The sequence below is a fragment of the Hylobates moloch genome, unplaced genomic scaffold (genome assembly GCF_009828535.3).
Source record: "Hylobates moloch isolate HMO894 unplaced genomic scaffold, HMol_V3 SCAFFOLD_4, whole genome shotgun sequence".
NCBI classification, from domain to species: domain Eukaryota; kingdom Metazoa; phylum Chordata; class Mammalia; order Primates; family Hylobatidae; genus Hylobates; species Hylobates moloch.
In genome coordinates this window covers 130,418,770-130,446,038 of record NW_026652279.1, presented here as the reverse complement: position 1 = coordinate 130,446,038, position 27,269 = coordinate 130,418,770, and the positions used below count along the sequence as shown (strand labels likewise).

Here is a 27,269-nt window from a genome sequence, read left to right as displayed (position 1 = left end):
TTGGACTTTTATAACATCATAGAATGCTTTGGATAGTATTTAACATCTCTGGTTGAAAAATTAGTGAACCGTGTTTGCTGATGAAATACCTTATGTTGGCCAATTGTATTGCTGTATTAGGTATGTCTAGTTACATATCTCTAGCTCCTAATTTGGTTTTTTAGAGGGAGAGTGAGATTATATAGCATAGACATGCAATAAATAGGAAACACAGTATTCTTCTCTAAGTCCAGATATTTTCAGAGGGGGTCTTAGAGGTCACAGTGACCAAACTATCAATAAGGTAGCTCTTGACATCATGTAATACTTTATTTACCTTGGATGCTTAACCGTACTGACATTATATTTGCAATTATGCAGAAAGCAGCTAGAAGCTACTTGATATTGTTTGGCTCAGAGGCACAGGGAAAATACTAATGTCTTTCTTCTTTCATAATTTCATTGATGAGAAACTTAAAATTTAAATGAATATTAAAGGATCACCAGTTGTCAAATATAAATGTGTTTCTGGAAGAAAATGGTTAGCAGTAGGCCTATAGATGATTCCCTCAATTCAATGGAGGGGTGGCCCCACGAAACAAAGAAGATAGCCTGGTCAAATACTCTCATAAATAGTGTAATGACAAACCTGTTGCAAACATGTTACTGGTATTTGCTGGTGAAAAAGCACTTATCTATAAAATGTTCTTCACATGTTGTGCTTGTTTTTATTGCTTAGTATAAGCACATGTGGAGCATAGGGATTTAAGAGCATGGCTCCTTGGTAAAGGTCCTGTATGTTATGTAAATATCAGAGTATAAAATGGGATGTATTACAACTAAAACAACTCACTTTTTATTTTAATCAATGTAGTTGCGAACATTGTTTAGAGACTTGATATGCTATTCTGTTCTGCTCTTATGTAGCAAAAAAAAAAAAAAAAAGCCTCAAAACAAACAACAACAAACGAGACAACTGCAGTGGCAGTCCCTGGACTTCTCTGCTTTGCTTGTACATTGTGATCATTTCTATGGCTCAGATTTTTCATAAACCTCAAGCTCTGAGTGAGTCTGATTAGACAATGCAGTTCTTCTTTCTATTTCAGTATCTCAGAGGATTGCCAAAGAAATTATGTTTTTACTTATTTTCTATGTCTTTTCTGGAAATAATATAGTATGTATTCCTTAAGATAATGAAATTAAATACTAAATATGATTCATGGATAATTATTTTAAATTGTATTTTAAATGAATTTGGAATTTTGTGTGAATAAGGATCCTTATATAAGTGGTCCTTTTCATTATAGTGGCACTAGTGTTAAACTGCTAATTATATTAACATATTATAGCTAAGCATTATCTTTTGATAATATTTCTGAATATGTACCTAGGGATTTGTAATTTTCAGAACATATTTTTCATTATATTTATTCTAAACAATCCTTTCCTAATAGTAATTTTTTTCACTTATTATTTACAGTATTCTGTCGCCCAAACATTAACACTTTCTTCCTTGGTTGTCTGCCTCTTCAACTCCCTAAGCCTGCATATTGTTTTAATCAACCTATTGCTTTTCCCAATCTTACTTCTGAATTTAATGAGACAAAACCACGTGACAATGAGCTCTAAATTCACAAAAAATTTCAATTTTATACAGCAATTCTTCAATATCCTTTAATCAAAACCCTCCTTGATTCTCAAAGCTTGCACTTCACAGACTACATCTTAAACAGCAGATATCCTTATTTACAATTAAATAGCTTTAATGAGATACAGACTCCATCAATATTTTACCCTTTCAAACTAGAAAATTACTTGCATTGTAATACCACTTTCTCCTTAACCTTCTATCTGAAATGAAGGTGTTTTTGTTATTCTGAAGTGTAATTTCTCCATTTAAAAAAATCTGAAACACATACCTTCTTCCCAATGGGAGTCTTATTCCATCAGTTGTCTTGTCTTCAGCTTGTCCTTTTTTTCCCTGTGTAATTATTCTGGCCCCCACCTCCGTTTTTTAAATACAGTAGAACTTAGATATAAATACAAGTACTGTCGTCTTATCATAATGCATCTTGTGTAGCTACTGAAGTATTTGTCTTTTCCTCCAAATCGTACAAGTTCTTAAAAGAGTAGCCTATGGTCTATAATCTCCAATCTTATATTTATTTAATTTTTTAGTACCTTGCCTATTACCCAGCTAGCACTGTTCTTCCCGGTGTTACCAAGGACTTTTCAGTTTCTGATTTCAATAGTTGTGGTGGTGGTGGTAGTTATTGTTGTTGCTCTGTATTACCTCATTTTTCTGAAGCATTTACTATTGGTGACCATCCATGTTTTATCTAATTTCTCTAGTAAAATGTCTGGTCTCCTCTAACTTCTTTGTATGTTTATTGATTGTGGTCTTTCTTAGATCCTCATCTCAATTTGACCACTGAAACTTTAGTGCTTTCTAGGTTCTTTCACTGACCTACTCAATTCACTTCTTTCCTTTGTTATCTTAAGAAGGCTCATGGCTTTTTGCCAGTGCCTAAATGTTGATAACCTCAAATCTCTCTCTTCTACTGCTGTCTTCTGAAATGTAGAACAAAACTTGTAATAACATGCAGGATATCTGTACTTGGATTTATTTAGCTTGTCCAAAACTTTACTCATTAGTTGTTACTGTCCTCAAAACATGCACTTGAAGGTGCTAACTTTAATCCACTTACTTACATAAGCAGAAGCCCAGAAGTAATCTAGAGAGGTTTCCATTATAGTGTGTCCCAAATTGGTTGCAGGTATAGATTGATATTGCTCATCTCTGCCCTTTTGTCAGATGATTATCTCTCATTAAATGTAAGTTTATCTGTATATTCCAAAATATTTTGAAATATTATTATTTTGTTTGTATTTTATGGTGTAAAAAATGCTTAGATTCTTCTTATATTCTCATTTATGATATCTTAACAAGTCATTCAACTTGGTCACATCAATATATTAAATACCTCTCAAAACTGCTCCATATTTCCTATTACCTCCACCCCCAATTCTTTTGTTAAGAGCTTTTTCATATCAACCCTGGATTATGGCCAGAGCCATTTAATTAGCCTCCGTGAATCTAATGTACCTCCAAACTCAATCCAATCTCTGTAGTGCTACCAGAGAGCTCTTCAAAACCTAGCATTCAATTTATTTGTTTAAAAATATCTCCAGATCATTATCCACTTTTAAAAGAGAAAATCAGTAAGCCACATAAGAAACACCTTCATATTACAGCAGCTGGCTGTACTGGCAGTCTGGTCCTTTTACCCAAATATTCTAATGGTTCACAACACTTTTCTTCAGGAAGACCTTCACTGATTTCCCTAAGTTGGGAGAGGCATCATGGTGTTTTTGTATAATCCTAATTACAATAATATTTACCCTGTAATGTTTCAGTTTGCTTGTGATCCAATTAGTCCATGGTCCTTTCAGAAACTGTGAATCTGTATGAATTAACAAATATATCAGCATTAAAATGATCCTGTATTTATAAGTTAGTAATAGAAAAGCTTAAATATATAGACCATTTGTTTTAGAATGTCATTTTCTTTTCTACCACTTGACTATACTAGCTGATATATCAATTTATTCTCTTTCAAGCAATGTCCATGCACACTCATCTCTAACATTTTGTATTTTGTTTCTGTGTTTTTTGCTTTAGAAACCACTATAGAAACCACCAGATTTCTAAGCAAAGAGAAACATAGTTTTGAAAGTAAAATTTGAGCATAGACTTTGACGTGAAACTTGTGATGAATCATTTTAATTTGTGTATACTTGTGGAGTAAAATGTCATGTTTATATATATATATATATATATAAATAAAATATAAAGATTCAGTCAAGCTAATTACTATATCCATCACCTCATCAACTTAACTATTTTTATAGTGACATCATTAAAAATATTATTTTAACAAGTTTGAAAGATGTAATACATTATTATTAACTGTGGTCACCATGCAGTGCAGATCACTAAAACTTATTTTTTCAGTCTAAATGAAACTATGTACCTTGTGATTAACATCATCCCTATCCCCACCACTTTCCAGGCCCTCCATCCCAACCCAGACTGTCTTTCTACTCCCTTTCCAAGAAATAAACCGTTTTAGATTCCACATATAAGGTAAGATCATGCAATATTTGTCTTTCTGTGCCTGGCTTATTTTACTTAGCAAGATGTCCTCACATTCCATCCATGTTGTCATTAATGATAAAATTTCTCATTTTTAAAGGAGAGATGAGTTTTTGTTAGAAAGGAGTAAAATCAATTGAGGTCATGTCTCAGGGGAGGAAGAAGATTGGCATGGCATGGAAAAAGTCGAAGTCTGAGCAGAAATAAAGAAGAAATATATTTCAGACAGGAAGAACAGAGTACAGAATGTATACAGAAACAGGAATTAAAATATGATTTATTAAAATATTTCCTAAACCCTTATGTTAAAAATCTTTCATCTTTCAGTTACAGTTCATCTTAGACTTACCTACACCTTCTCATTTAATTATAAAATATTGTTTGCTATTTCTCACATGATAACAGAATTAAATCTTTTAAAGTTTAGCTGATTATTTTTGTTATTAAAAATAGCAAATGCTCACTATAGGAAATTGAGAAAATATAAACAATAACTGTATTTCTTTTCAGTTTTCCTAAACAATTTTTGACATTGATACATTAAATGTTTTAGAGTTCATTTGGGCCTCTACTGAAGCTCCCTGCTTAATTTTATAATCAGCAAATCTCAAGATATAAAAATTTGGTAGAAAAAGAGACTAATTTTATTAACATTTATGTGATAAATAAGTGATATAACTCATTTTATTTTGGAAATTAGGAATAACGGTATGCTGACGTAAATTTCTCAAGGCTTTAAATGATTTACCATTGTGAAGTTATTGGTAATTAAAATTATGACCATAAAATTTACTAATATTTAATGTGTTCTAATTATATTTTAATACCTTGGGGAAATAAGACTATATACAATATAAATAACCTCAAGCAAAATTTGAATCAGAATTTATTTCATTTCAATTTGAAATAAAAATCTACTAATCCTAAAGGAATACCTACCTTCGTATCTATTTGAGATTTAAAAAAAAATCCTAATTAAAACAGTATTTATCACATAAACAGTTGTTCAGGCTTAATAATAATTTATCAGTAGCCTTATGACATTTTAACAACTTGATTCTCTAAATACTTAATATGTGAATCCAATCATTCTTTACACAAACATAGAATCAGAATTTGTTGGGCTCAATGTTTCCAGTGTTGAATCCTTTGAAAAGCCTTTGGTATGCTTTTACTAACTTATGCTATCTTGGACAAGTTATTCAAACTTTTTGAGATTTAATATACTTATCTATGAAATGCAAACATTTGCTAAATTAATATAATAAAGAAATCAGTTAATGAATATAAAGCTTCATTACCAGGAGAAGACATTAAAAGAAGAAATGTATTAAATGTAAATTTCTTCTTTCCAAAGTACCTATTATAATCACACTTTATTATGCTCATATGTATGTCAGTATGTCCAGCTACTATCTATCTATCATCTATCTATATCTCTATAATCTATCAAGAGAGTTTCAATGTTCAGACTCCCATCATGTGTTTCTTCCTTTATTGTTATATTTTTTTGCCAGCTTCTTTTCCTGAATGATAGACTCATATCTAAAGCTCCAACTTGATTTTGAAGAGACCAGATAAGGACCAAATTAGTAAAAATAATAATCAATAAAATGATAAAGCAGAAAAAAATGAAACAAAGGAAAGCTAATTCCGAAGGGTGTACTTTTCCTGCAGGCAAAAAAATAGCCAAGTACCGTATCTTGGTATTGACAGATTAATCAACAGTTTATAATATATTATACTATCTTTTTAGTACCATCTCCCTCTGCTCCAGCAAAAATAAAATATTCACTCTCTTCTTAACTCTCATGGGATAAGAAACATACAATTCTTGCCACATGATCATTTTTTTCTTATTGTTCTTTTCCTCTAATGCATTTGAAGTCTTATGGAAGCCCATCTTTTCCATCGCATTTTTTTCTCTAATAATATCAATCTATTTTTTCCAATCACAATGTAACAGCTTCCCAGGACCACTGTATTGTCCCACCATATTCTGCTTTTTATTGTCAGTTTGTTTTAATGCACTTTATTAAATCCCACTTACTTATAGATAGAAAATATACCTTATGCATTTGGTAACTAAGACATGAAGATTTTCCTATTATATACACTAAATACCAAGAAAAACTATATTGTCATTCATGGAAAAGGTATATGTAGTTAATGATAATTTTATGAGCTAGATGTAATTTACTTACTGTATAATAGTGTAATTATTTACTTCTGTTTATATTTGTAAATTACATTATTACATGGAATCAAGTATTATTTTACCAAGGATATGGCTATAAATAAGATTTATAATGTAGTTAACAATAACTCAATTAGTCAGATATACAATAATGCCTATAAAACTATTCTGGAAACATGTTTTAATTTAAATTGAAAGCAAAAATATGGCTAGCTCATAGAATAAGCATCCCCTAATTAACACCTTGAATAGGTGAAATGTACTAGAGATGATGACCAACAGTCAGAGAATTGCCTATTGGCAGAAGACATTCAAAAAAGAACGAATTCATACTTTTGCCTTAAGAAGTGTAATAGTGTACATTTTTTTAAAAAGAAGGCTTTGCCACACAAAATAACCTTATGTTTTATTGAAGATTTGATGAGATACTTTGTGACAGTATCTCATAATCATATGTTTATGATAGATTAAGTGAGCTTAAGTAAATGTATAAGATGAGCATGTCGTCATTGAAATAAAATTTTCTGAAAATCTGTGTGGAATGTTTATTACTATTGTTTATATTTAATCATTTAAACAATTTATTTTAATTTCAGCATACTCAATATTTTAAAAGAAATTTTTAAAGAAAATGTACAGAAATAGATATTTCTTGAAATTATTATTTCAAGAAGATAGTGTATTTGGTACTTTCATAAAAATAGCTAGTTTAGGAGAAAATATTTCTAGTAAGATCAAAAGTTTTATATAGATATGTTCAGTTAGTTTCAATATATTTTATAGTCACAAAATATCCCATTATGTGTCATATTCCATAGGCAGCTATGATAAGACAGACATTTAACTGAAGTTCTGTTGCTAGGACTGAGTAAAGAACATAAAATCTGTGCCTGCAAACAGGCTGACAACATTGCAATTTTGATATATTAGCTGCTCTTTAAATTATATCATTAATACATATTTTTAAGACAAATATGATAGTAAAGCATTTTTAGTGAATTATATTCTATAGAAAATTTGCCCATTTTAAATGTTGTGTTTCATGCATGATGAATTCAAAAGTACTAAGGAAATATATATTAATGTGTAACTACTGTTTAAAAAGAAAAGCAATAGACATACACACAGAGTAGTACTGCTAAAATTATCTTGAAGACTTTTAGAGTTAACTCATGAAATAAAAATTTTCATTTTCTGTCCAAAATTATAATAATGTTGGGATCCCAAAGTACAATTTATCTAGAAAGATTGCCTCTCACTCAGCTGCATAGATCAACGAAAGCTTAATATTTTTTTTTAATTATATATTATACATACCTCAGAGACATATGTTAAATAATGTCATTGAGTAAGCTAAGAGATAGTATATAAACAATAGAAAATAAGTATGCATCTATACTATTCACATTAGTAGGACTTTCTGCCATCACAAAATTCCCCAGAAGATGTCAATGCAAGGCTGTAAGATATTACATTCTAAACAGAAAAGTGAACTAAATCAATGAAAGTCACTGGGGACATCAAGAGTATAGCTACAATGTCAACACCAAATGACAAGATGCCAGTAAATTTGTTTGGAGAAAATTTGTTAGGTAAAGCAAAATAATTTTAAAAGATAGTTACATACTAAAGATATACTTTAAAAAGTAACATCACTATAAAACTGTAAAATGTACTATATATGAAGGTCTTTTAAAATATAATTTTTCTTTTAAATATACTAGTGACCAAAATCATCCAAATTAGAGAAATGTTGGGAAAATTATTTGAGAAATGGGTAGCTGAAAATTTCTACTTTCAAGATTAAATATTATAACACTTCAAATTTCCTTTTGAGCATCTATGTGTCTGTGTGTGTGTGTGTGTGTGTGTGTGTGTGTATTTAAAAGACACAAAACTCCATTTTATGAGAGAGAAGGAGATAGAGTGAGAGAGAGAGATGGCTGTACAACATGACAATTTATACAGCCATCCAGGGACCACACAGGGCTATTTCTACAAATCCTTCTCTACAGGGAGAACTTTGTATCTCTTCAGTACTTGTTCTCCCTTGCCTTTCTAAAATCTTTTCTAGACCTTACTAACCTATTTACTGCAACATAAATTAATTGTGACAGAAAGAATGGAACTCTATATTTTTTTCTGTAAGAAAAACCATGTTATAAACTTAGTAGCCAATGACAAGTTTATAACTAGATGATATCCTAATATATAAACAAAACAAAAAAATGGAAAAATTCACATGTCTCTTAGCTATGCACTTTAGAAAAAGCTCCAAAGAAGCATATAAATAAATCTCCAAATAAAACCAAGAATAGACATATATCTGGAAGACAGCCAGTAGTAATAAAGCTTCTCAAATAGAACTCCAGTGCATGTCACATTAGAGAAATGAGGCCATGCAATGTGTTACTTATAGTCCTCTATAAATAGTTTAGTTTACGTGTTGTGTGTGAGTGTGTGTAACAAAAGATCATTTTAATTTTTGTTAGTAAAATAGGAATTTTACCTGATAATGTATATTTTAGTTAGGTTTCTGGTTATATGTGAGGTTGAACTTACATTTCTGAGTTATAGATATCATAGAACTGCCAAAGTTAAAAGACAATGGTGACCATTCAAAAATCGTTCTCATAGCAGTTTATACTAAATGTGCATACATACTGCTGAAACTAAAATCAACACAAGAAGACATTTGGTCAGTGCAGAATGTGTAAATATTTTGATTACTGAATTCTTAATAATCTTAGCAAAACTACAAAATCACAAAATATAAAGAATCGTACTTGGAAAAATAAATTGAGTTTACACTGGGAAAATTTCTTCAAAACCTGCATGCTTTTCAATTTCTCATTTATTTCAGTGTTACTCGGGACATTGGTTAACCGTTTAATTCTATAGGTCTACCAGATTTGCTAGATCTTCAGAACCTCAACAATATCTGGTACAAACTGAACAACATCAATGCATACTTATTGAATGGAGTATGTAATAGTTAACCATAATTAATCTTTAGATACTTTTGAAGATTTTACTAGATTTTTCTTACCTTTGTATAATACAAATTGTGATATAATGTATTGATTTTAATGATCATCATAGTACATATTTTATTCACAAGTTGTTTGATATTGAACTTTTTTCATATTTTATTTTGGGAACAATTACTTTATTTGATAAAAATTTGGTATTCCCTATAACACATGTTATTTGAGGTAGTGATGAATATTTAGAAGCTGAGTTTTAGAATCTAGTATCCTTGCCTCTGTGTGTATCTTTCAACTTCTGAGATAACCTGAGCTTCTAAACTCTTTCATTTAAAGAAATGACTTCTTGGTATCAAATATATGTGATGACCAACACATTGAATTAAGGTTTTTGAACACTATGGTTTGCAAAGCTAGATAATGTTGACAATATAAAAACTGCAATAAAACCTTATGAATAGACAAACTCCAGTAACACCTTGTCAATAGACAAACTCCAATGAAACCTTGTTTAGTTGGCAATCATTCTCAATGAAAAATGTGTTCATAAAAAACAATGAAATACTTTCATAAATAACAATGAAATAACTATATATTCTCAAAGCATTTCACAGTATTGATATTTATTACAGTCATGCGCCGCTTAATGGGATATGTTCTGAGAAATACATCAATAGGCAAATTTGTTCTTGTGTGAACATCATAGAGTGTACTTACTCAAACTTAAGTAGTGTGACCTACTACACACCCTGGCTACATGGTATAACCTATTGCTCCTAGGATACATACCCATATAGCATGTTACTGTACTGAATACTGTAGGCAATTGTAACACAATTTTAAGTATTTGTGTACATAAATATATCTAAAGATAGAAAAGTGACAGTAAATTATGGCATAGAAGATAAAAATTGGCGCAACTAAATAGTACACTTACTGAATGAAGGTTGCAACATTGTCAGTTGTTCTGGGTAAGTCAGTGAGTGGGTGAACGTGAAGCCTAGGGCATAACTGTACATTACCGTATTCTTTATAAAGACTGTACACTTAGACTATGCTAAATTCATAAGACATTTTTCAAGTTATTTATTTTCTAATAATTAATCTTAGCTTACTGTAAGTTTTCCACTTTATAAGCTTTTTCCTATTTAAAATGTTTTACTCTTCTGTAATAACATTTAGCTTAAAACAAAAACACATTTACAGATGTACCAAAATATTTTCTCTATATTCTTATCCTATAAGCTTCTTTTCTTGTTTTTTTTTCTTTGTTTTACATTTTAAAATTTTTGTTAAAAATGAAGACACAAAGACACACATTAGCCTAGGCCTACACAGGGTCAGAATCATCAAGATATCACTAGGCAACAGGAATTTTTCAGCTTCACTAAACTATTATGGGATCACCATTGTATATGAGGTCTGTCATTAACCAAAACATTATTATTGCAGTTCCTGATTGTATTTCAAATGTATTATTATTTGTTATCACTACATCCTTACCTATAGAAAGTCACCCAAAATAGAATTAAAACTGATAAAGATCAAGTTAACAACAATAAAAAGCAAAATAATAGAATAGCAATGCTTGTGTAGTAGTTTACTTATGAGAGAGTATGTTTGTTATCATGGTCAATTTTCCCCTTCTTCTTCTTCATCTTGTTATTGAGCATATTTTGGTATCAAATACACATTTGTTAATATCACACATGCTCATATAAAATAATTTTAGGCAATTTATATTGACAGTTATATAAAACCACCAAACATACTAACAAGAAGCCAATTGTTGACTGAAGCTCTATTTTGTATCAGGCAATGTATACACAGTTTTTTATTTAATTAGCAAAATGGAATAAAACAAGGAAGAGAAAACTCTGTGATATATACATTCTTCCATTTCACAGAAAAAAGAAACGGATCACACTTGGATAAGTAACTTGATCAATTGTAAAGTGTCAAAGACCACTCGCATTCAAATTCAGAGTTCTGCAATGTAAAATTCCATGCTTTTATAAATGCATATTAGTCCATCTATAATGTATTGCCAAAAATTAATTACTAAAGACATAAGAGGAGGAAGAAATCCTATAGAGGACTCATTTTATTAATGATAAAATCCAAAATTTAGCTCTGAACATCTGATGACCTAAAACTATTATCTACCAAAATTGTTTGCATAGCTGTTACTTTTTATATTCTTTAGGTTAAGATATATCTTCTGGAACATTCATTTTTTTTTCAACTAAACTTTTGATAAGAGCAACTTATTGCACAAAGCATTTTAAATCTTTGGCAAAATATATACAAGAAGTATTTTCTTGATTTTACTTCAAAAAGATCTGTATCTTCTGAATACCAAGTGTATATGCAGACAATACTAGTGATGCTTTATTGAAAAGGTGAGCGCATTTGAACTCTATTCTGGTCTTGAAGGGAAATGGAGGGTGTCAGAGATACACATGCTTAAGAATATTAACAATATGAATCTGACCTCTTCTTGTCAAGCAGGGGTCAAATAAGCTCAAGTATCCGAATGGGTGATGGGTTAACACACTGTGCTGTGGGCCTTATTCTGGAATCTCCAAAGGGCTGTACTGTGATGGTGCTCCAGTATGTTTCTTTCTCTATTTGATGTTAAAGGGATCAGAAATAGAGTTTCAAAGAGCAATATGAAAGTGATATAAGGTGTTCAATCCAAAGGTTATGAAAGATGATTTTATGAAGAAAATCAAAGGTGCTCTATTTGCAACCAAGGCTATTTCAAAACTATTGAAAGTATTTCTTTGGAATCAGAAGATATATATATATATGTAATCTGCTATAATGAATAGTAGTTACAGGTGAAATCTAATTAAATAAAATATAATTGCAATGAAAACATGTAAAATATATAAAACTTCACAGGTACATAGTGTTTCACAGTTTGTAAACACTTTTCTGTACAAGATCTAGTTCAAAATAAAAATCACTTACAAAACTTAGAAACAATAATAATAATGCTCAAAGATGGGGAAAAGGTTTAAACTTTTAGGTTGATTGATGCTTATGTTTTTAAAACCTCCTCACAGATAGTATTTTTTTAGATTTAAAAAGTATGACTTGCCTGAAATCATAGGGAGCAAAAGTGTCACTCTTTAAAATCGGATCGGAGTCACCAATTTCCCTCTGTAAAACCTACTGTTGCTAATCATAACAGGAACCACCCTGTGTATGTTCAAATGCCTTTTTAAAAAACACATATTCATGAATTTAATATTTGTAATAGATTTTTTTCAGGTAGATACTACTAGTATCCTAACTCTATGTTAAGAATACTAAAAGTCAAAGAAGTTTAACACTTCCCTGCAATACTATTTGCCAAAATCAGCCCTGAAATCCAGGTCTTTATTTGAGATCATATGTTTTTTGTACTATGCTGGATTGCTAGACTGTACTTCACAGTCAAATCACTCCATTAATTTCAGCACAGTATAGGAAATTTGTAGGTTCTTTGAAGTTTCCTGTATTTAATTTGATAGAAATAATACACAGAAATAAAGAATTCCAAAGTTAGAAGAAACTCTTCTTGTAATAAACTGTATTTTTAAAATGATCAAACAAACTTTAGCTTTCTTTATCCATTTACCACAAAAAAATCCTCAATACTAACCTTCCTTCGTCATCCTCACTTTCACGTATTCCACAGACCACTGTGATCTGTCTCTGCTTCTATTAATCTACTAAAAGAGCTCCTATTTAAGTCACTACAAACTTGTTAATTGCCAAACATAACGACCTCCTCTCAGTTTTTACCTACGTGACTTCTCTGAATCATTTTCAGCGTCATTCACGTCATTCACAATCTTCTACTGAAAATTCTATTTTTGATGTTGACTCAGCCTTTCCCTTTTAATTTTTGGAAGAATGTTTTTCAAACTTGTTAGATGGGTCCTCTTATTCCGTATCTCCAATCTGCCTACTGAGCTGAAGTCATACCTTCATTGACTTAGTGGATGTTTCTCTGATGTTTTACTCAGGAAACTAAAATCTTTCCAAAATCCAACTCATAATCTACTCACAGAGTAAGGATTTACTTCTGATTCTGCAAGTAAATTAAAGACAATACTGGCCTGTAGGTATCTCTACTCTCTGACTTTACTTCTCTCTACACTCCTCCTCATCCACTCTGCTCCATCTAAATAATAACTTTTTATTTACCTTTCCCACTAGCTGGAATGCTCTTCCCCGGGTTTCTGCATGACTCTGTCTCCCAACTTCAAGTCCTCACATTTACAATTCCTAGTATTCTTTTGTTCCCATCTCCTTTCTTGCCTAATTTTCTTCACAGACCTTATCATCATTTTTCAGATTATATATTTTTTGCATATCTGTTTAATGCCTGTCTCCCCTACCAAAACTTAAGCACCTTCTGATCAAGGGCTGTTGTCAGTTTTCTTTGTTGCTCTAGCCATCTGATATGACTTGCCCGTGTCCCCACCCAAATCTCATCTTGAATTGTAGTTCCCATAATCCCCACATGTGGTGGGAGAGACCAGGTGGAGATAATTGAGTCATGGGGGTGGTTTCCTCCATCATGTTCTCATGATAGTGAGTGAGTTCTCATGAGACCTGATGGTTTTATAAGGGGCTTTTCCCTCTTTTGCTCTGCACTTCTTCCTGGCGCCATGTAAGACATGTCTTTGCTCTCCTTCATCTTCCACCATGATTGTGAGGCCTCCCCAGCCATGTGGAACTATGAGTCCATTAAACCTCTTTTTCTTTATAAATTACCCAGTCTCAAGTATGTCTTTATTAGCAGCATGAGGACAGACTAATACAGCATTTATAGCACTTTGCTTGGTAAATTCAACTCATTGTTGAATAAATTGATGAAAGAATATTTGACCCCTTTCTTTTACATACTTTCCACATAAAAATAAATATTATTTGTGTCATATCATTTTGCAACATAACCTAATTCAGGCCCACAGCATCGTATTTTGTTCTTTGTCAGTGTCCCTGTCTAAGTGGTATTAGTGACTCTGCTTTTTTCTCAGATCTAGTATCACAGAAACATGAGTGGCATATTTCTAAAACACAGATCTGATCCTTTTAATCTCTCATAATAAAAGCATTTACCAAAGGACAAAGTTCAAATCTGTTTTCATTTTGTAACAGGTTCTTCACAGTCTTAGCCTAATACACAGTTCCAACTCCTCACACTCTCCAGAATTATTTCCACATTGTAACTATACCAAACTAATTATTGTAACCTGATCATAGTCTTTTTTCACATGTGTCTGAGAGTTTTTCCTTAGAGCAAAGTTAACTATCCTTGTGCTATACAACTGGAAAATGCCCTCTCAAGCTTTCAAAACATCTTTTTTATGATATCTTCTCTGACCTCTTCAGGAATAATTATCACACGTTATGCTGTTCTAAAATGTCCATTCTTCCTGGAATTATTAGCGTCACAATATTGTGCTCATGTAATTCCCTGGTGAAGCTATAATATTAATGAGAGACATTCAAGTGTTTATAGAAAGAGAACAAGTTGAGAGTTGCAAAAAGGTAAAATGACATATATTACGTAGATAGAGAAACCAGAAAAAACTGGAAGAAGATAAAGTATAGAAAATGAAAACGAGTATGTATAGGAAGTATGCTTGTCAGCATGTAACAATATACTTCTGAGGTCTGGACAGACAGCACAGACAATGAGAGAAAAGACAAAAATGAATAATTGAAAGGTTTAGTTTATGTTAACAATTTAATAAAAAAAATTTGGATTGTTATGCTTTTCTAGGACCTATGCTAAATTTCAGTGATACAAAGAATAGTAAGAAAGACTAGCATTCTTCCCTGAGGCCCCAGGTTGGCAGGAAAGTGACTCCTAATTGGGAGATCAGTGAGTTTAAGTAGGGTCCCAGCAACAGGACAAGGTAAGGAAGCAAAACTCTAGCACACCGATAAGGGAAAGGTTAGAACATCTGTTGTAGGAGTCTGGGGTAAAAGGAGGTTATCGAGCATGGAATTCATTAAATAGTGTCAAGTTAGAGCTCCCAGTCAATAGCCAAGATACATCAGGGGTACAATCCGGGAGCAAAGTGTGAGCTCAGTCACTAAAATCGGACTGCTAGGTTCAATTCTGACTAACAGCAAGAGTGATATCATAAGGAGCAACAGAATATGAGCCTTCAGCTAGTTAAATGCCTTGTAATTCACCTCTGGATTACTTCTAAGAACAAACACACTGCAGGGAGTTATCAAGGACTCCCATAATGAAGAAAAGATGAATGAAAGTGTCAGGAAGAAGTACAATCCTATTTCATTTCCCCTTTAGGCTGTGACGTCCTCTGTGTTAGGAACAATGTTTTATTTATCTTTATATCAGGATTTAGAATAACCCAAGAGTACCTATTAAGTACACAACAAATACCTATTGCAGGGATTAAACAGAATTATACCTTCAGTTACTGTGTTTTGTTTAATTTTACCATAGGGACACGGTGATGTGCTATCAAACATTACAATAGAGGCTATAAAGACAGAGTATATCAAAGTAAGGAATGGAAAAAGAAAACAAAACACTTAAACCATATATTCATTTTTCTTGATCTTCTGTGCTATATCCTAAAGCTAAATTTTTGACTGCATAATTGCATGATGACAACATTTTCACGTGATAGGAGAAAAAAAGGGAGATGGAGATAAAAGATAAATCTGAAAATAATATATGAAATAAATTCATGTATCCTACTTTGATCATATGAATTATTTTGAAATCTATGTTTTACATGTAAGAAGGGAAAAAATATGATATTTGTCTAATTAACAACTTGTATATACTTAATGATATGGTGAGGGATAAGGACAATATATTTTGGGGTACTGTGATTATGGCAACACACTGAAATTTGACTGCTAAAATTATTTTCAACAAAATTTGGACTATGAAGGGGATTCTATTGTTTATAAAAAGTTATCTACCGGGCGTGGTGGTTTATGTCTGTAATCCCAGCACTTTGGGAGGCCGAGGTGGGCAGATCACTTGAGGCCAGGAGTTTGAGACCAGCCTGGCCAACATGGTGAAACCCCATCTCTATTAAAAATAACAAAAATTAGCCCAGCGTGGTGGCATCCACCTGTGATCCCAGCTACTTGGGAGGCTGAAGCAGGAGAATCGCTTGAACCTGGGAGGCAGAGGTTGCAGTGAGGTGAGATCATGCCACTGCACTCCAGCCTGGGTGACCGAGGGAGATTGTTTCAAAAAAAAAAAAAAAATATGTCTCTAAGTAGGTGAGTTTCCACAGTCCAAAATTTAAATACTAATAATGTATTTAAAAATAGTCACTGTGTTTCGGAGATAAATGTGCACTTTTACTCCCCCCATGTAGAAGTAGATTTTCTCTGTACTTATTTTGTTCCTATATTATCTATCTTCATCTGACTTCTCTCCCTAAGAACTAGGTATAGGGCAAATATGATCTTTCTGTACTTTCTTTACAACTCTTCTGTTAACATAGATATATTTTAAAATGTAAATATTTATTAAAAAGCAAAAAAAAAAAGGTGTGCTTTCTTACAGTTTTGTTTTACTCTGCCCGTTATTTATCCATGTTTAATTTACCACTAAACTGTGAAAAGCTTCAGATATCATTAAATCAGAAAATATTTCTAATTTGCATATATTTTTTATGTAATGGCTGTATCATATGTTATCTATTTAATATTTTCTATTTTGGGGCACATTGATTTCTTCTATTTTTTTTAAATAAATAACTCTATAGTGAATATCATTCTACATAAATTTTTCTCCTTTCTGGTTTTTGTATGTTTTTGACTTCAATTTCTTTCCTTTTCTTCCTTTCTTTTCAGTCAATTTATCTGAATAGGGTTGTTTATATGTTATAATGGATTTTTTTGAATTAACATTTCTAGGTTATTGGATTACAATTTTTAAGACTGATGCAACTGAAGATTAAAATGGGTGACATAAGTTAAAATAGCCCAAATTAGAATTTTCTTACTTTATCCATGATTCATAAAAATTAAGCATTCTTAATACAAAAACCGTTAAAACAAGAAAAGGATCAAATTTGTTGACTGGCTGATGAAATCAACTGCTTCTTATTTTCTCCTACCCTCCTCAGGGTTGCATCTTCTCTCAGCCCAAGAATTTTCCACCACATAGTTGTATGTGACTAGACACATACGATTGCAATGGATTCTCCTGAAGTATTACTTGAATGTTCACATATGAGGAACAAGTTGAGTCTCAAGATGTTATTACTTATGTATGATATTTGTTTTATTCCCTAATCAGGTTATAGACATTTCTGGTGCCTCATTTTGTCCATCAGAAGCAGGCCTATGACTCATTCATTTATTTTCATTGAGAATTTGACAATATTTTCTTCATTTTCTTCTAAAATTCTCTTCAAACATATGCAGAAGACATATTTACATATGCTTCATCTCAGCTGGGGTAAAAATGTTTAGTAATACTCCAAATTAAAAGAGTTTACTCTACATATACATTATATGACCAACTTATTCAGACCAGTGAAAATTATTTTGACTTTACATAGTACATGAACATATTTACCATAAATTTAACTTTTATCCTACATGTGCATGACAAATAGTTTGTGTAAGAAATGTCCATTCAGAAACTGAAACTTGTTTTTATTTCCCCTTCACTTCAGTAGGTAATTATTAGCGAACATTAAGAAATGGCTTATATTACTCTAAAATAATACTTCTTATCTAGCAAATCAGGTTTCTTGGAGATAGATGCAGCTAACAATAACATCATAAAAATACAATATTATAGAGCATTATTAGGAAAAAATTACACTAAATTCCTTAACAAGTATTCAATACCTGCTAAAATATTTCAATTGAGTAAAACAAATATATGTGCCTATACTCAAAATTTCCAAAAGAAGATGAATTTATGCTGGATAAAAAATAAATTGTTCTCCTTCTTACTTTTAGCATTTCTGGATGTGTCTTTAAATAAATAAACAAATAATGGTCTCCAGATTGTGATGGTCATTTTCTATTTTATCAATTATGAGAGAACAGAATAAAATCACTTTAAGCTATTCATTTCCATCAAAGAAAATGAAATGCCTCCAATAAAAGGCATCTCCAGAATGTTGACAGTCAGGTTTGAGAGCAAACAATAGGCAAAGTGAAATAAAAAAGCAATGTAGAGTGAACACAGTAATTTATTCAGGTAATTAGAAAGAAAATTGCGTTCAACTGAGTACCATAATTGTTTTGAGGTCAGTAAGTAAAATTTGCAATTAAACACACTTTATTTAGTACATGAATAATCATGACATCACTCTTGAGCATCAGAAAAATGTTGAGTAAGGTGAAATTAAAGCAAACTATCAAACAAGATTTTTTAAAGTTTGAAAATCAACCTTACTGAAAATTCCTTAAAAATTCACCAATATTAGAAATTTCTGTTTTATCATCTAGCATTACATATCCAAGAAAGTGGCATTGACATATTTAAATTATTTTCAGAGGTGAAGAAAAGCTATTTATCTTATGTACACGATTTGGTAATTTAGTATCCCTCTCATGTGTTATATTTCTTATAACATTTCTATAATAAAATTCTATAAATCCTGACTTTGCCTGAACGCTGTTCGTCTGAAATATTTAGAACTGTATAAAACCTAAAAAATATGGAAGGGAGAATTTAGCGATTATTATATTCCATTCACTACAATAAAAGTATGCATCACTCCCCTACTGATGTTATAGCAAACTGGCTTATAAATATAGATGACTCATTATTAAACCCAGAAAACGCGTGCCTAATGTTTTCTAATCTCTTAGCTTCCACATTTAAGAATCACCTTTAACTTATACCCTTTCGTTTTTAGATAATTGTAGAGCCATTTCAGTTGATTAAAAGGATATCAGTCTTAGAGGACCAAAGATAATTAAAGCTGCCCCTGATACATGGATGCAAGACTATTTTAGATACCTGAAAAACTCTAAAGTAGATTATAGGATTAGTAACAGATCTTTTCTCTTACAGTGGGAGAAACTTAAGAGTCTGTAATCCAAAAGTGGAGCGTATCAAAAGCAGCACTTTTTACAAGTTGGATATACAACTGCAAAAATTATTTTGCTTTTTCATTCTTTCTCAAAACTTATCTGTTAAATGGCAATAGCTTTAATATTGGTAAGCCTCTTTCGGCTTTCAAAGAGTACAGAGTCTTATGCAGAAGATAGATAAGAAACTAGCACTGAGTCTGAATTCATCACTGCTGGGATCCCAAGTCCTGCATAAAGCTTGGTACTTTGCAGACATTCAATTCATATGTCAAATCAATTCAATATGTTTTATTTTACTTACTTGTTCTTCCATCATATAATCTTTCTCTTAGGTCATGAAATTGACTCAAATATTAACAATATGAAATCTCTTTTCAAGACATTGAGAACCAAGTAATATCCAGAAACTAGTAATAAAATTTACTAAATATTATAATGAATTATGAACAAAATTCTATGGAAGAGCAACTATCAGCCTGAGGTTCAAGTAAGGCTAAGATGCTTTCTAAGGGAAGGTAATTCCTGACCTGAGGTACTGGTAGGGAACATGGGTTTAGGTATAGAAAGAAGGCAAGAAGGGACAAAATCAGGAGGCAGCATGTGTGGAAGCCACAGCATGAATCGTTTGAGTGACTAGAGTTCCAAAGTGTAAGTCATGCAAAAGAAAATAAGAAGGAAGAAAAGGAAAAAGGGAAAGTCAAAGTCCCTCCCATGATACTCTTAGGGCTAATTAATTTGAATTTCATATCAAATGGTTTCTATAGCTAATGGAGTAAGATAATCATGGTAATGATCAGTTGTATTTATGTTTCACAAATATTATTCAAGTTAACATAGCAAAAAGGCATTAAAGGAAGAGAAGACAATGCAGGGAGACTATGTAAAACAGAATGAAGTAATCCATAGGACAAAGTAAGCTATCAGCATTAGGAATGCTAACAAATTTATAGCTTTGCTAAATATTAAGTGATGAAATTAACAAGATTCAGTTATCGATTGGGGTGGATAATAGAAGCCACAAAGCTGTCCATAAAGTTCATGTATTCAGAGCTAAGAGAGTGGTGGTGCTGTTCATTTAGAAATGATACATGTTTGGACAGGAAGATTTGAAGAGATTTAATCGCAAGCTCTCTTTTAACTTACTGTGTTGAGTAATATCTCTGTGACATGCAGGTTATTTATATGCCCAAAACGATTTGATACATGAGTTTGAAGCTCCCCAACCAGACATATAGCTTTATGCCTCTCTGACATAGACTAGTTCAAGTCACAAAATGAGACAAAATTTCTTTGAAGAATATTCAGTGGGAAATACTTATGGCATGGGCGGAATCCAGAGGCAAACATGAGAAGAATCAGCAAACAGAGAAAGAGTACCAGCAGAGTGATTTTTTTTTTGAGAACACAGAAGAAATTTGCAAAAGCGAGAAAGTGGGCCATAGAACCAACAGCTATGGTAATACACTTCGCAATCTGCAAAACATTAAGGAAATGAGGTTATTGGTGGACCTCCTTCCTAAAGTAGTTTCAATGCAGCAGTGGATGTAAATACTTAACCAAACTGATTGGAGGAATGAAAATAAGCAAGAGGAGAATGTGAGCTTATGCAACACTTTCAACAAGCACATTTGAATGGAAATAAGGAAGAGTATAACTAATTTGACATCTTGGGTCAAACATTAATTTTTAAGGTGCCAGAAAATTTAAAGTGTAGAAAGGAACCAAAAAATGAGAGAAAGATTAATGTGATTATATGGGCAGTGGATAATTGAAAATCTTTGGATAAAGTGAGGTCCTGAGAAGAACAAGATTATGAGATACAGAGCAGAGGTGATGGACTTAATCCTAGACAAGAGGAGGAACATGCTTTTCATAGAAATTATGTTCAAAGTTGATTCCTTTGCTTCCTCAATGACAATTTTCAGTTTTTTCATTTGGTTTTGGCTTAATAGGCAAGTATATCTGTTGAGATTCATGGGGAAAAGTCAGATCTATAGGAGGCTATAGGAATATGATAAAGCTTAGAAATAAGCAAAGGTCAAACTGCTATATGTTTGCATACATTTGCATGGGAAACCTGAAAAAATGTTTCTATTAGAAGAAACTTCAATGTTACAAATTATTGTCTACTGTTATATCTCTTAGGTGTCTGTAGGCTTTCAGCTCACTTCCTGTTTCTCTGAACTTGCCTGTGTATTGTGTTTGAAAGGGAAGACTCAAAAGCACATTTTCTAACACTCTTTGCACCTAGAGAATTCCAATGGGAACATAGAGGTAGGATAGGGATTGAATGCAATAGAAAACGGTTTCAGTGCAGCCCTCAGGAGTTCAAATTGCTGTTTGCAACTCCTGGCAGCATGGTGTCAGGCAGAAGCTGCACCTGCAAGAGTCACATCCTTCCCTCCCAGGGCTGAGCCAACCCCCTAATTGCTCATAAATCCTTTTCTCTTTTGCTTCTACAGCACATCTAACAACTTTGCAACTGCATTAAATTTCTCAGTATCTGAAGTTCTAGAGTGATTTCTGCATTCTAGACTTGACACTGACTGAAACAATTGCCAAGAAACAAATCAGAACTACATAAAACATATTAATTGTCCGAATACAGGGTAGAAACAAAGATAATTGATATATATTTTTACTTAGTAATTAAACAATTACTTAAAAAATCTAAATTCCAAGTTCTAAGTTTAACTGAACCAAACACAAATATGCAGTGAACACCTTGCCTTATGAATTAAGTCAGCAGAATTTCACTATTTTTTAAAAAAAATTAAATGTTTAATGAGTCTCATAAAATAATACACCATCCAAATTTAATGAAAGACAAGCTGTATTTTTGAATATATTACATTCTCTGAAATTGTGATAGGTAGTTAATGTTATCACCTATGCTGTTAATAACAAGTTGCATTGGCACTTTTGTAATGATTCCACCTATTTTTTAAGATTCAATATATTTCTAAGTCTAGCTCAGTGAAGGTTTTATTTTATTATCATATTAATAGCATAATAATGAAATGGTAATATCTAAATACAATTATCTCAGCTGTTTAAAGCACTGGGATTGGGAAGACATTGGTCAAAGAATACGATATTTCAGTTAGACAGGAGGAATGAGTTCTGCCAATCTATTGTACAACATGGTGACTATAGTTAATAGCAATGTATGGTATACTTGAAAACGCTGAGAGTAGATTTTAAGTGTCCTCATCACAACAAACTATGTGGTACAATGCATATGCTAATTAGCTTAATTTAGCCATTCCACAGTTTATACCTATATCAAATCATCATGCTTTACACCATAAACAAATATAATTTTTAATTTGTCAATTAAAAATAAATAAATACAAATGTACTTTAAAGCATTGCTGCTGAGAATCTGATTGCACGTGTAATTTTTCATATGGGTGAGGTACATTTCTACGGGGAAAATTCTTTTTGTTGTTTCAACCTGCACTCTTCGCCCCAGCCAGCTGTTTGTTTAAAACTTAACTGTATTGGTTATCCAGTTCTGGGTTATAAATTGCCCCTAAACAAGCCTTTATTATATTACATAGTTTCTAAGGCTCAGGTATCTGGAAGGGGCTTATTTAGGTGGTTCTGGTTCAGAGTCTTTCACGCAGCACTAGTTACGTTGCCAGTTAGTGCTGAAGTTCCTCTTCCAAGCTCACTTGTGTGGATCTTGGGGGAGGGGGAGGCTTCAGGTCCTGGCCTCTTCTGTGCCTCTGTAAAGGCTTCTCAGGACATAGCCTCCCTTACTGAAAGCTATCTGAGACAGAGAAAGGGAATGTGTCAAGGAGATTTTTATAACTGTAGACTCTCCCAAGTGAAAACCTGCAGGATTTTGTAACTTATCATTAGAGGTCACATGCCATCACTTCTTGCATGTGTTTTTGGTCACATGGACCTACCTAGGTCCAATGGGGGAGGAGTTACAAGAGTATAAACACCAGGAAGCAGAGATCATTGTGAACCATATTGAAGGCTGTCTTCCACAATGCCCTTTCTTTAGAATTGTTCCAATGTGAATACAATGATTTGGGGGATGGGAATTGATTAAATGTATATTTTAGGTTGGGAAAATGTAAAACATTTTCTATGTAAATTGCCTGCCATCATTCAATCTTCAGTACCATCTTTGCTTTTGAAAAATGGAGTATTATATATGCACTAAAAATTGTACCCAGAAGTTGGAGAAAACTTTTAATGTGAGAGAGAAATATTTCAAATTGTTTAACAAGAAAAATTATAAAATAATTTGACTCATAAGTATAGTTTTTAGACAAAAATCACTAGCAGTGTATAAGTGCAAAATTTTCTTTCTATAGCTGTTTTGTTATATATTTAGAAGCTTATTTAATTCAGTAACATTTAAATATACTTCCAAACACATATAATCTATGCTTTTAAAAACATTTTTATTCAATATACGAAACTAATCAACACAAAAGATAAATTGTGTTTTGAGATAACAGGATTTTTCTATTTTCTTTGGGTTTCTTAAAATGGAATTCAAATAAAGCATGAACTAAAGATGTCATGTCTTATTAATCATTCCATAAGAATCATAGGTATTCTTCACATCTCCAGTAGAATAGAATATCATATTTTTTATTCCTTTTTTTATGTTGGCAACTAAATACTTAAGTCATTTACTTTCCCCTCTTTGTTAAGTGTCTTTAAGACTGCAAGTTTAGAAGAAGTCCCGCTATGCCATAAAAAAAGAGTTTTTGTTGTTCAATTTTGTAACTTCCACTGTGAATGTATTTGCACAGAGGATATTTAGGGGAAATTTATGTTTTAAAATATATGAAGGTTTTTCTTTTCTTTTATGGCTTATTTGAAAGTTAATTTCAGTAAAAACATATAATAGTATTTGAGAAAAATAAAATATTCTTATGATCAAAAAAGTGACTAAATTGTTATATATTTCATGTATTCTTAAAAAATATAGTCTCTATTTTTGAGAATGAAAGATGCACTATATAGTTATTAGATCTAGCTTGGGATATTACTATTTCAATCTTCTCTATACTACTAATTATTTTGTGTACAGTGAATTATTACCTTCTAATAGAGTTGTGGGTGTCTCAAATTTATCACCATAGATTGACATTTATTTGGTAGTCCTATTAGTTTTGCTTTGTATAGTGGGAAGTTATTTTTAAAATATATTCAAGTTTTATTATTTTTATATTTTCTGAATTATTGTATTATTTGATACCATCTGTGTTTATTTTTATTTGTGTTTTACTGTTAATATTTGACACTTTTTTTTATTTCCTCCCTGGTAGCCCATTCTCTTTTTATTTTTAGCATTAAAGTATTGTCATTTGATTTAGGCGGGTATGCTTAGGTGGGTATCTTCTTGTTTACTATTTTCTAGAAGGTATTTTCTCTATTTTATTTTCTTATAGTTGTGTTTTAGTTTAGTCTCTTTAGAAACCCGTAACTGTCTAGTTCAAATCTAATCTGATCATAAATGACTTACAAAGCTTAAATTGAATTCATTTACATTTGTTTAATTACTGATATATTTAAATTTATTGATTCCATTTTAATCTGTGCTTTTCATGTGACAACTTTTGTTTAGTTCTTTTCCCTTTTTTGTTACATTCTCTTAAAGTGATGGGTTTCTGTCTTTCCATTTTGTTACAGCAAAGGGGTCCTGATCCAGGCCCCTAGAAAGCGTTCTTGGAACTCACGCAAGAAAGAATTCAGGGTGAGTATGTAAAGTGAAAGCAAGTTTATTAAGAAAGTAAAGGAATAAAGAATGGCTACTCCACAGGCAGAGCAGCCCCAAGGGCTGCTGGTTGCCCATTTTTATGGTTATTTCTTGGTGATATGCTAAACAAGTAGTGGATCATTCATGCCTGCCCTTTGTAGACCATATGGGGTAACTTCCTGACGTTGCCATGGCATTAGTAAATTGTCATGGTCCTGGTGGGAGTGTAGCCGTGAGAACAACCAGAGGTCACTCACATCGCCGTCTTGATTTTGGTGGGATTTGGCTGGCTTCTTTACTGCAATCTGTTTTATCAGGAAGGTCTTTATGACCTGCATTTTGTGCTGACTTCCCATCTCATCCTGTGACTTAGAATGCCTTAACTGTCTGGGAATGCAGCCCAGTAAGTCTCAGCCTCATTTTACCCAGCTCCTATTCAAGATGGAGTTACTCTGGTTCCAATGACTCTGGCAATGTTTCCACTCCTAAAGTGAAAAATATAGATCATATTCCCCCCTACGTTTTTCTGATTATCTGCACTTAATATACATATATAATTGTCAATTTCTCCAACAAAAATAAAGTTTGCTGTTTTTCTCTTTCTCCTGAATTATTTTACATGATCTAATTTTTACTTCACATAAAGTTGTCCTGTGAAAATTTTAAAATTGTCTATTAAATTTTTATCATACTTATTAAAGTATCTGCTCATTATTTTTTATTACATCTCACACAATTTGCTTGTGTTCACTTTTCTTTGCAGTACATGCTTTTACAGGTCTTTTGATTGGGGGTCTAAATTTATAGCTAGTATTACTTCACTTTTGAGTGATCTTTAAACCAAGTAGATATTCATTCATTCATAAAAATGTTTACGGTTTCTACTTTACACAGGCACTCTTTTAAGCACTTGGGGATTGGGCAATTGACCAAACATATAAAGGCTGAACCTTGATGTGGCTGCTCTTCATACACGGGGGGGATTAATGATAATGAACACAAAAATAGAACAAAATAAAATAGAATATGAGATAGAATATCAGGTATAAAATCTTTAAAAGCTAAAAAGGAAAGTAAAGACTCAAAGTCTATTTTATTTTAGATACAGCGTCAGGAATGATTTTGTGAGGAAATTGCTTTTGGGAAAACTCACTGAAAAGTGGGAGAAGAAATCTGGGTGCAGAATGTATCAGATCGAAGGAAGATATCCTCAAATACCAGTTTTCCCCTTTGTTGAATAGAAATAAACACTAATAGGCCTGTCATAGTAATCAAATTAGAATAATGATGTTAAAGTATTTTGTAAAACATAGAGTCTCATACAAATAAAAGATAATACTTAAATATCATGCAATTTAAGTCAGAGGCTCTCAAATCTCAGAGTGTAACAAAACAATCTGGCTGGTTTTTATTTCATTTCACTTCATTATCTTTCTGTTTCATTTTGACACAGAAGTTCTATTCACATGGTACAAAAATCAAAATAATAATTTCGAGTGTATAGTGAAAGGTCCAGCTACCCCAACCTCCTCACCCTGACATGTCCTCCTAAGTAATCACTGTTTTTAGTTTTGTGTGTATTTTACTGATATCTTATTTAAATCCAGCAACTAAAAGTTTTTACCCCACTTTCTTACATGAAATACGGTACTTAATATACACTGCTATACACTCCCTTAGCCTTTGGCAACCAACATTTTAATGATTTAATAAATCCGAATCTCTAGGAACAGACTGAGATCAAAAACCAGTGATCAGATATGAATTAGGTACAGATGATCTGCATATCACACTTTGAGGGGTTATGAATTATCAATATCTTTCAAAAGGTCCCCAATATATCAGCATTTGAGTCATTCCAGTATCACGGAAAACACAAACCACTGAGAGTGTCCTGCAAAACAGCAAAAGAATAAGACTGGCCAACACACACACACACACACACACACACACCTTAACTGTATAGCACGAACAGTAAATCATTTTAATTTCTAGAACTATATTAGTCAGGCTTCATCAAATAAGTATATTAAGAATAATATAAACTAAAGGATTTGTTGTAAGGATTTAGCTTTATTCATTTATGAAAGCTCTTCTGTGTTTGGCTGTGTAGTAGCAGGGCAGGCAGCGAGGAGAGCGAAGGGAAGAGAA

At 32.2% G+C, this 27,269-nt stretch overlaps 1 long non-coding RNA gene across 1 annotated transcript in view; it reads right to left on the bottom strand.

The window, feature by feature from the left end:
* Nucleotides 1-27,269, bottom strand: part of LOC131383290 (uncharacterized) — a 97,934-nt gene that overhangs the window by 7,322 nt on the left and 63,343 nt on the right. The window contains exon 3 of the long non-coding RNA XR_009213199.1: nt 3,382-3,443. This is a non-coding gene — a long non-coding RNA (uncharacterized LOC131383290). The remainder of the gene's footprint in view (nt 1-3,381; nt 3,444-27,269) is intronic.